The sequence below is a fragment of the Mercenaria mercenaria genome, chromosome 1 (assembly GCF_021730395.1).
Source record: "Mercenaria mercenaria strain notata chromosome 1, MADL_Memer_1, whole genome shotgun sequence".
Classification (NCBI taxonomy): Eukaryota; Metazoa; Mollusca; class Bivalvia; order Venerida; family Veneridae; genus Mercenaria; species Mercenaria mercenaria.
In genome coordinates this window covers 85,466,479-85,477,718 of record NC_069361.1, presented here as the reverse complement: position 1 = coordinate 85,477,718, position 11,240 = coordinate 85,466,479, and positions in this window count along the sequence as shown.

The following is an 11,240-nucleotide window of genomic DNA, read 5'->3' as shown; positions in this document are numbered from 1 at the left end:
GTGCTTTGGAATTCCCTTCCAGTACAACTTGTGCAAGCCCCAACCCTGAACCAGTTTAGGCAGGGTGTAACCAAACTTGCACACAATGATTAACATGATAGACCTGTTTCTTTAAACTGCTTTTATCTGTAAGTCCTTCTTGTTTTTAACACTATCAACTGTATTCATGCTTGCAATACATATCGTGTATTACTTTTATTCTCTGTCCATTCTACTTTTGAAATTCTTGTACAGGCGCGCAGCTGCACTTAATACTCGTAAAGAGGAGTGATGCAGCATAAAAAGATAAATAGATAAACGTTTAATTAATAGTATGTATTAAATAGAGGCTTTAAAATATTCGTTTTAGCAGATGCAGTTTTTGCATATCTTTGGAAGTTTAAAGTTTATATTAGAGGGAAAAAAAAGAAGTAGAGCTAACGAGGAAGGTTGTTGAACATCTGTTTGAACCGTATAGTGCTTCTAGACACATCCCTTTGGCACAGGCGTTCCTTGCCAGCTCAACCCATCTTTGTGGTTCTTTTAATAAGGGCGAAAATTCTTGCCATATGATTTGAAACCACAGAAATTAGTCCGACAGAAGGATGTTTCGGCAGGAATAATGTAATACATGTAATACATTATAATTCCTGGTTTCGGTTAGTACAATGAACAAAGGACGGCATATGACGCGTCAAATCAAAGATGGAAACATGGTAGCTAGAGTATGGAAGGTTACCGTTCACGAATTAGGAAACCCAAACAAACGTAGGTAGTTAATACCATTGACGAGAGTTTCAAGACTCACATGAAATTATCTCATTGTCAGGGCGGACAAATGCTTGTCAGTTTTGCAGTATGAAACTAAAGACCACCGGTGGTCTTCGAACACCAACGTCATCATTTGGTTCTAAGCAGTGTAAAGACAATTTACACAGGTATAACAATACTCCTCTTATTAAAAAGTTATATTGATCTAATGAGTAGTTTCAAAGATTTCATGGTATTATTGAGTCATTACTATGTTACGTGAACGCACTTTTTTTACTCCATGTATATAAATTGGGTCTGAGTCAACAAATCGCTCAAATCCAAAATGTACTCAAATTATCGCTCTTGGTCAAATTTCTCGAAATATTTAAGCATGTCAGAAGAGGAAAAGTCTGTAATTGCATTATATATTCGATTGCTTTTAACAGGTTAATCTTCTTAGTACAGGATAAAATGTTTCGAGAAATCTAGCCCTTAAGTACAAAAGCCAGCTCCAGAGAAGCTGTGGCAATAATTGCAGTTGAAAATCAAAATGTCTTGCTTACATAAAAATATTTGTCATCTATTTTCAGGGTTAATCCCCGTGATCTTTTAAATAATACTTTCAGGGAATGCTTTCTTTCGTATCATGCGTCCAGAACTGGGATTGGCTAACAAAAGAACAAGTCGATACAGACCTCCAATCCGAAAAAGTCCGTAAAACTTATGGCAACAAGAGCAAAACTGGAAACTCCAGAAAATCGATTTTAGTATATATAACCATTGCAAATCACTAAATGTTATAATTTGATACGTTTTATTATGCTATTATTACTACATTTTAATAAGAAATCCCTTGCTTCAATTTAGCTACATAACGGTTGCAAAATCTCACCAGGAGGTACATATTGAAATAGAAACACCCCGTAAAATGCCAACAAAATTATCTTGAAAATCGACGAAGAAGGAATGACTGTCTGACTAGCGGACACTAAGCACACACTGGAGAAAGAAACAGACAGTGTCTAAGATTAGTGACAACATTACATGGTGTACACATTTTTACTATGTGTCGTGTGTATATGTACGTTGTGTTTTTAGTACGAATGAGAAAGTTTGATTGATTCATCTTTTGATAATTAATTTTCACATGCAATATACTTTCTAATATGAGCTGTCTAAAGGGAAAATGTGTTTAGAGTTAAAGTTTTGAAATTCAAGAAAACATGTTTCATAAAGTTTGGCTTCTTGTGAATTTTGATACATGTAATATGGTATAGAATAATAATCATACAACCGGGCATATTAAATATAGACACATAACTAACTTATTAATCAATTCTACCGATGACATGTTTATCACAGTGAATTTTGGACATTTTATCTTTCTATGCGTCATTAACAATGCTAATTACCCTACCCCCCACCCCTTGCATTTAGACGGCTATTGAATAGTACAGGTATATATAGATGAACGGTTATTGTCGTAAGTTGTTGACAAAATTGTTACATTCTTACTCAGTTTAAACGGACTACAGTACAAATTCAACAAAAAAAACAGGAATTATTTCATGACTTTCAGTGAACATTTTGTGTAACATTACATATGCTACCTTTTTCGATGATTTGTAAGTAATGAATGATCTTCATCTGTTATAGCTTTCACAACTTGCTTTCGTTTAAATATATATATATCTTTTATTATTTTCTGTCAAATGTTTTTGTTTGCTTTTAATGTTTTACTTTTAGTCTCCTACCTGTTTCTCCGGATCGGACTATAAGTGGACTGTCTATCATGACATTTAGTCCAAAATACATTGTTCAGGTTGTGTAGCATTTGATATATGATTCTTCTTACTCATACCCGTTCATAGGAGATTGTCTGTACTGTAGTGATTTCATTCAGTTGTTAATTTTATTGTTTTATCTTATTATTATCTGTTATAAAAATGTTCTTTTTTACATTTTACTTTTAGTCACCTATACCAGTTATGTCAGCGGACCATGTAAACGCGCCAAATATACGTTATTAAGGTTAATTTAAAATTATTCATATTCATAATCTGTTTTTATGGTGTACACGATGCAAGTGCCAAAACAAAACTCAAAAATGTCGAATGACACTTCGTGGTAAAACTTATAATAGTAGCTAAAAGTGTCTTTTCCTTAGTTTGTTATGCCTTACTGACTTTCAAACAGATTTTAAAATAACTGAATTTATTAATAGCACTATATCTAAATTAGAGCGTATCCCAGTTGCGAGCTGTATTCCGTTGATACTTTTCTTTATTCTTGAAGAATTGCAAGATCTCATTTCACCGAAAGCACATTCATGTACGGTTTTGGAAACAGATCATTTTAGAGTCTGTTTTTGTTTGAATTTACGGTCATTTTCAACATTATTTTTGTTATATCAAGTAGCCAGTTCAACTAACCATCGTTCCTGGGAAAGACCAGTATTAGACGCCAAAGTCCGTAAGCAACTACCTACTTTCTCACATAAAAAATCCTAGTCGGTAGCACAGCTCGAACCTGCGACCCTCCGTCAGTGAGAGGATTCAGAGATTACAAGTGCACGAATGTATCTCCTATATTACGGACCCGGACTATAAATTAATATAATGAGTATACAAAGGCACATGTGAAATACTGAATACTGTACCATATATAAAGCATTCCAGAGTATCCATGCATTATAATGCATATGCATGGAGCTCAAAGTCAAATTACCATTGTGTACTTTGGGATAATTTAAATGCTTTCTTACCTAAAGTTTGAGTTTTAAATTTGAAAGTAAATACTTCCATAGTGGATAAATTTACACACTACTATAGTATGCAATTGGAAGAAGCGATGTGTGCATATGTATTACCGTTGCGGCGTAAAAACGATGAAGCGTTCTGTAGAGATTACCACAGTGTATATATGTATGTTTCAAGTGCAATAACAATTTAAAATATTACTGCCGCAGTGTATAAATGTACACTATTTATGATAACCACAGTGAAATTTGTATTTCATGAAAAAAAGGTCAGAAACTACCGTAGTGCCATAGTGAAAGTAACTGGTGAAAGTCTACAAAACGCATCAGTGGCAGACCGTGGTTTTCAGACTTCTAGAATGCCGGAGCCGCATAATGCAGACATAGTAAAATAACTTTAAATACCGTAGCGTAGAAATGAGTGATTAATTAAGTTTTAAAAACTGAGTTCGGTAATTACCGCGACGAGCAACCATCAAAACTAATGGGTATTTTTGGAGAGTAATGATCCCTTAATTGTCTGAAAATGATTTTCTTATCAACAAATTGCGATAAAAATGATTTTAGAACATTATTGCGCACGAGACGTAGTGTTTTGTTTTTAAATTTTATGGAGACCTGTAATTTGTTGCGTAATGTTATTTAGTATGTCATATGAATGATTTAACTTATTAGTTTAACTGATTCTATATCGTTTTGTTAATAACATAAATGAAAGTTTACACTTAGATCAAATTCTGCAATAAATAAAAAGCATTCAAATTCCCCCCAGATACAAAGAAAAATTAAAAAATTCCGGTAGTCCTACGCTGTACGATGTCGGTAATCTGGACCCTCGTTTTGATGGTACGTTTTAGGCGTCTGCGGTAGTCAGTCGGTGTATGATAGCGGTAATAGCGACCCCCGTTTTTATGGTACGTATTAGTCTGCTATGGTAGCCGAAAGGATATGAGTGAAACCTTTATTGCCTATAGTGATGTCACTTAAATGAAATTTAATATGTAGTATTTTGTAAAGAAATTATTTATCAGCTTCGTGAAATATAGGTCGTCATTTCAAAAACTACTGAAGTACATACCAGCAGCTATTTTTAGATGACATAACTCTGTTCAGCCTCAGTGCGCAACGAGATTATTCTTAGTAAGAAGTATTCTTTTGGACTCATCTCATTTTCGGGTAACCTGAAAACATTAAAAACAGCGATTGTTGTATATTGAATTTCATTCAAATGTTCTGATAACTTTTGCTGATGCGTTATTACCCAGTTTATCTAGAAGTAATTACCATCAATTATACAAATACTTTATTTAGAAAGGTATAGAAAATATCTAGAAATTTAAATCTATTATGCCACAATAAATATCATATTGCATTAATTTTAAGAACGTATGATTATTTCTTTTTTCTAAGATTTGAAATACAGCTAATCGACATACTTTTATACGGGGAGTGTGGCGGCGTTCCCTTTTCATTTAAAGTTCACAAACAAAATCTAGCGCAAACACACCCATAGTAAGTATGCTTAATTTCAATATTTAATAAGCTAAGAATAGCAATTCTAGGGTGAACGCCTTTATATTTTTGTTATATATAATTATTTTAGTGCTCTCTGCAGATGACACCGTTTTATTTTCATTTTTAAGGAAGGCTGCAAAATATGCTAAATACCTTGAATCATTGTTGTTTGCTTGTTTTGTTTTGTTGAGCTTAACGTCGCACCGCACAATTATAGGTCATAAGGTGACTTTAATCATTATTGTACAATATGGAGTATAAATGTTAAAACAAACAAAACTGTTGTCATTGTATATGAAAAAAAGGTTACAGATCAGAAAAGTTGATTTGTTCTACGGCCACATAAGTTAAACATTATTACCAAGTTCACATACTTAGGTGTCACTTTGTCAGCAAATGGTTCATTTTTCAATCGCATAAATGTTTGTCTTAACACGCTATGAAAGCGATATTTTCATTAAATACACTGTTTGATAATTTGAACAAGGATATATCAGAAGAAATGCTGTTTGATTTTATGATTTGATTTTCAAACCGGTTCCCGTCCCGGGCGACAGAACCATAAAACAAATAAAACACCCTTTAAAATATTTACAAATTTTTATTTACATAAATGATTTTTAAACAAGAATAGATATGAAAAGAAAAAAAAACTGATTAGAAGAAAGAAAAAAAAAGAAAGTTCAGTATCTCTAGATACAAAAGTTCTATATCCATTCTAATCTGACGTGACACAGGTCTTTAATGTAATTGTGAACTTTAAGTAGCACAAACAAAACAGCTTCTAAAATTCAAAATACAGTCCCTTTAAACCGTGAATACGTTGATTCCGTATTGGCTCCCTATGGTGGTAGGTGATTCATCCCTGAGCTGACTTCAGAGGATAACAAAAATCATCGTCTTTGCGTTTACGGCACAACCAGGGGACAAAGCTCTGCGCTGGGAATACACATCCAGGCGAGTGAAGACAAGTGAACCTCGGCATTGTACTTCCGGGTTATGACATCACCAGGAAAATCGTCTGGCGGAAGAAGCTAAAAATATAACATATGGTAAGCACCATAGCAAAACAAATAAGTCAGGGCATAAAACGGGCTCCTTTGGGTATACCATACCTCCGTGGGCCCTCCCATAAATAATACTGCTACTTATACAAAATATATGTGCTACTAAGTTCAAACGTCACATAAATTAAAATACGTCACTTATTACTTCCATTTTACAAAGATTACTTACTTAAAAGACTAAAGTTAAAGTATGAAATGATATGAAAAGTATATGAGGAAACATTATAGATACGGACATGATAAACTGCAGCCATTATTTACAACTACAAATTAAAAAAATTTCAATGTAAATCAAACGTTATATGATATTGGCATCCATATAATACTAATGCCATACACTAAAACGGACATTGTATGTGTATGCAATAGACGTCACACAATTTCATATTACAATAATATATACATGGTACTAGACTTGCCATATAAATTTATACATAACAATACAACGCAGTAATGGCGTTCCATAATTAACAAAATGTTTGACAAAGTTTTTGAAACAAAGTACTTTATAAATAATCATGTTACAAATTTCAGTACAAATTTAACATCTTATATAAACGAATCATTTAGACTCCCTCTTTCTAAATAATTTACAAAAGTCTGAAAAATTTAATAAATTAATCCTGACATACTGAAACTAACCAAAAATCATGTGCTAAAAAGTAAATGTTACAGAATTCTGTAGAATGAACAAAAATTTTATCAAATAAAATCGTAATGCAAAAATCATACAAAAATCAACAAATAAATTTCTTACCTCGATCGAGCATAAATTTCTAGCAAGAAAATAATTCAGACATAGATTCGTCTATAAGTCGAAGGTGGTGTGCGCAAGGCATATCTAGTCCAGTCTATTTAAAGGATAATGTCCCGCCAAATACTAAATTTCATGGATTCACGGCTAAGCCGTGAGCTATGACTATTGTCATTTTCACGGGATTCACGATATAGCCGGGAAATCTAACTACTTTGGCGCGAATTTAAATTGACAATTTGAGGCCCATTATAGTGGTTTTGGGGATAAAAACACGAATTACTGAAGTTTATAAAATATCAACTTTCTTATTACTGAACCGAATTCAATGAAATTTACATGGAAATTTAAGTTATGAAATACAGAAAAACATGAGAGGTATTTCATGCGTGAAATCTGACATTTACCTCAATAACTCAAAAATTTACAAAAGGATGATGCAATACCTGCATTTATACTGCAGATACAATAAGGCTCGTATGTCAATTTGTGACAGTCATGTTGGATAGAGCAGGAGAGGTATATGTCATTTGAACACATTTCTTTGGGGGTAAATTGATACAAATATTTGCTTTCCAGCATAATGTACAGTTTTTAAAACTCATTTTTAGTATTATTGTTAGTCAAGTTGTCAGAAAATGCCAAAATTGAGCCAAGGAGTTGTCAGAAATGAAAAAGTATTACATATTTTAAGTGAATTATCTTCCTTTAATTGTTTGTAATTCTTATATTTCTGCTTTTAACTGTTTCATTGAAGTATTTTGGGCTCAACAATATTATTTTCAGGCAAGAGTAGTTTGTCAGGCATTCTTAATTGCAAAAATATGTTCTAAAATATGTATTTGTCATTTCAGTGGTCAAAATATGTGTGAAAATAACTTTCAAATGGCACTTCAGGGGTGGTTGACTGTCATTTATTTGAGAGTACAGCAATTTTTAACAGCAAAATTGATATACCTGGCAAGAATATGCCTCCTTTTGCTTACATTTGCATCATTTTTATATAATTTGTTGTCTTTCAATGGAACAAATGCTTATATCTATGGCACAATGGCCAAAAACTGATGACAAAATATGCAGCAGAGGTCTGTTTGAAAGACATGTAAGGTGCAAAATGCTCTAATGACAGTGTCAATAGTGTGTAATCTTTATGTTAATATCAGCTGGTGTTTATTTATTGTATTTTGAATGCTTAATTTAAGTCACTTTCAGTAATCCCCTAGGATGAGAAATGTGTTGATAATGCAGAAAAACACTGTTTTTGTGATGGGTGGGGTATGAAACAGCTCTTTGCAGTAGCATTTATGCTTGAAAGTGTATATAAGTAGTATTTGGTTGAAGGGGACTATATTCATTCAATACAGGAGGAGTTTCATGTATATTACCTCAACATTGACTCCATGGTGATCATTTGAATAAGAAAAGAGCTGTCGGAGGACAGCAACGCTCGACTATTCAACAGCATTTTCGAAAAAGGGGCATAATATAGTAAAAAAGCAAAATAGGGTTATCGAACCTGCATAGAGCTTATTAGCTCATGACAGTGGACAAGTGTGTGAAGTTTCAATCCATTCCCATTAGTGGGTACTGAGATACAGCTTACATATAAGAAATTAACCAAAACTCCTAAGTTGAAAAAGGGGCATAATTTTGTAAAATGTGAAGTTGAGTTATTGACCCTTTGCACTGCATGTCATATCATGACAGTGAACAAGTGTGTGAAGTTCCAATCCTTTCCCATTAGTGGATACTGAGATACCAGCTTACATACAAAAACTTAACCAAAAATATCTATGTTGAAAAAGGGGCATAATTTTGTAAAAAAGCAAAATAAAGTTATGGGACCTGCTTTGTGCATGTCAACTCATGACAGTGAACAAGTGTGTGAAGTTTCAATCCATTCCAATTAGTGAGGACTGAGATACCAGCTTACATACAAAACCTTAACCAAAAAATTCTAAGTCGAAAAAGGGGCATAATTTTGTAAAAAAGCAAAATAGAGTTATGGAACCTGTGCAATGTAAGTCAGTTTATCACAGTGAATAAGTGTGTGAAGTGTCAATCCATTCCCACAAGTGGTTGTTGAGATACCAGCTTACATACAAAAACTTAACCAAATCGGGACGCCGACGCGGACGCCGACGCATGGGTGAGTCCAATAGCTTTACTATTCTATGAATAGTCGAGCTAAAAATGCAGTTTTACTCCATATTTTCAATATAGCTGATTTAAGACACTGTGACACACTATAGGTAAAAGGGGGCTAGAGGTATGAATTTTGGATGAGAGTAAAAATAACACATTTGTTACTTTGGTAAGTGTTTACTTAAAAATTATGATAGCTGAAACGCATGTATAATGAAATTTTATATTCTCTTTAGGTCAAATGTTGTTATTATTTGTCGGCTTCGGATTGGTTGACAAATGTGTAGAGAAACCCGTCGCATTCAGTGAGACTTCAGCTGATTGGTTAAAAATGTGTTGCTTTGAATCATGAAAATATCCTTAAAATCTGGAAATGTAATGTTTTCTGTGCATTTTGAAGTAATTTATACATGTAGCTGCCTGGCTATATATTTAACTCTGAAATTAGCAATTTAGTGAAGTAAGTACTTGTTGGATTTCACCACTAAATTCCATGCACAGTTGAGGTTGGTTGTCTTTGAATGGAATAGAAAAAAAATTGGATGGGGCTTGCCCATGTAAAAATGTTATTTTTTATGTCTGGAAGACTATTTCACAGGGTAAATGGCACCTCATGAGTTAACAAAAGTTTTGAGGGGGTCCTACAGAGTCATTTTTTACAATGTAAGCCTATGGAAAAATTAATAGCAGTGTCTGACTTGTATTACAACTGTCTGCTCGATGGCTAAGCCATACACGGTGTGTATTTTTTCTCTACGCCGCATTCTCGTTCAACTTTTTAAAATCGCCTAGGAAGCGTTTTCATTTATGTTCAGGATTTTTAAAAATCTTTTATGAGTTTTAATTATAGACACATTCCATATAATAAAACATCCGAGACAAATATATATATGACAGGTTTTTAACACAATGCAGCTTGCATTTCCACCACCGTCCATGAACAGGTTTAATCAAACCAAGCCTGCAACATATTCGTTTTCGTCGTGTTGGGCGACCTCTGGTTTTCCACCTTTTTTATATTTTAAAGAAATATCTGACCCACGCCCTGAAATTCGGCTAATGTTACCTTATATGTAGAAAAAATACAACGGCAATCCACAATCGTGTAAAAGAGTTTGTAATGAGTGCATCATATGCTACTTGTAATGTAAGATCATCACAGTGCACAAGTGTGTTAAGTCAAATCAGTTTCTATTGGTAGATACCAGCTTACATTAAAAAAGAATGACTATAAATTGCCAAGTCCAAAAAAGGGGCATAACTTTGTTAAAATGCAAAATAATAATTTGGAACCTGTCTACTACAACTACATGTCAGATCATCACATTAAACTTCAGTTATTCGAACAAGTGGATACTGAGATACAATTTTATTACAAAATTTAACCAACACTAGCTTTCAAAATTGAGCAAACCTGTAGAAGTGCAAGTTAAAGTTATGGAACGTGTTAATTTCATGTCATATCATGACATAGATCAAATTTGTAACAGTTCAGTCCTTCCAACAAGCAATTACTACGACATGAGAGGGACAATACTTAGTAACACTTACAAAAACATAATTAAAAATTGCAAATTCCAACAGAAAGGAGCATAGTTAAAGAGTAAAACAGTTATGAAACCTGTAAACTGTATCACAATTGTGAAAGTTGTGTCAATTTCAAATCGATTCCCACAAGAATTTACTGAGATACCAGCTTTTAATTCGGTACGACAACGCCAACTAATATGTTAATGAAATAGCTATAATTTTCGAATCACCGAACTGAAGTAACAAATCTAGTGTTTTGATTATTCATAATTATTTATGTGTACTGCGAATATTGAGGTCTCCGAGCTCCATTATACTAGAAATGCTTTCCGATCAATGATATGAGAACGGCAGTGATGTCTTTATGGGTAATTCATCAGTATAACATATCCAAAACATTGAATTGTTTTGAATGCAACCATTGGTGTTCAGTTACGAATGAGTTATATCACAAAGGCGCAGCTTTATGGATTGGCATTTTACAAATAATTCATAATAAAGGCATCACTTTTGGATGATAAGCCATATTTTACCTCTTTCTCGGAGAGGACGGAGATGGCAAACCGCTTAATTAGTGAGAAGTTTTGTACAATCCTCTTTAAAGGCTTTATTAATTTCACCGTAATAAACAAGTAAATATCAGCAGTAAATATGATTAAACTAAAACTGTTGCCATGGCTTATATACAAAAAAGAAAAAAAAACAAAAACAAATACATATTTCGTGCGCAGAAACTGTC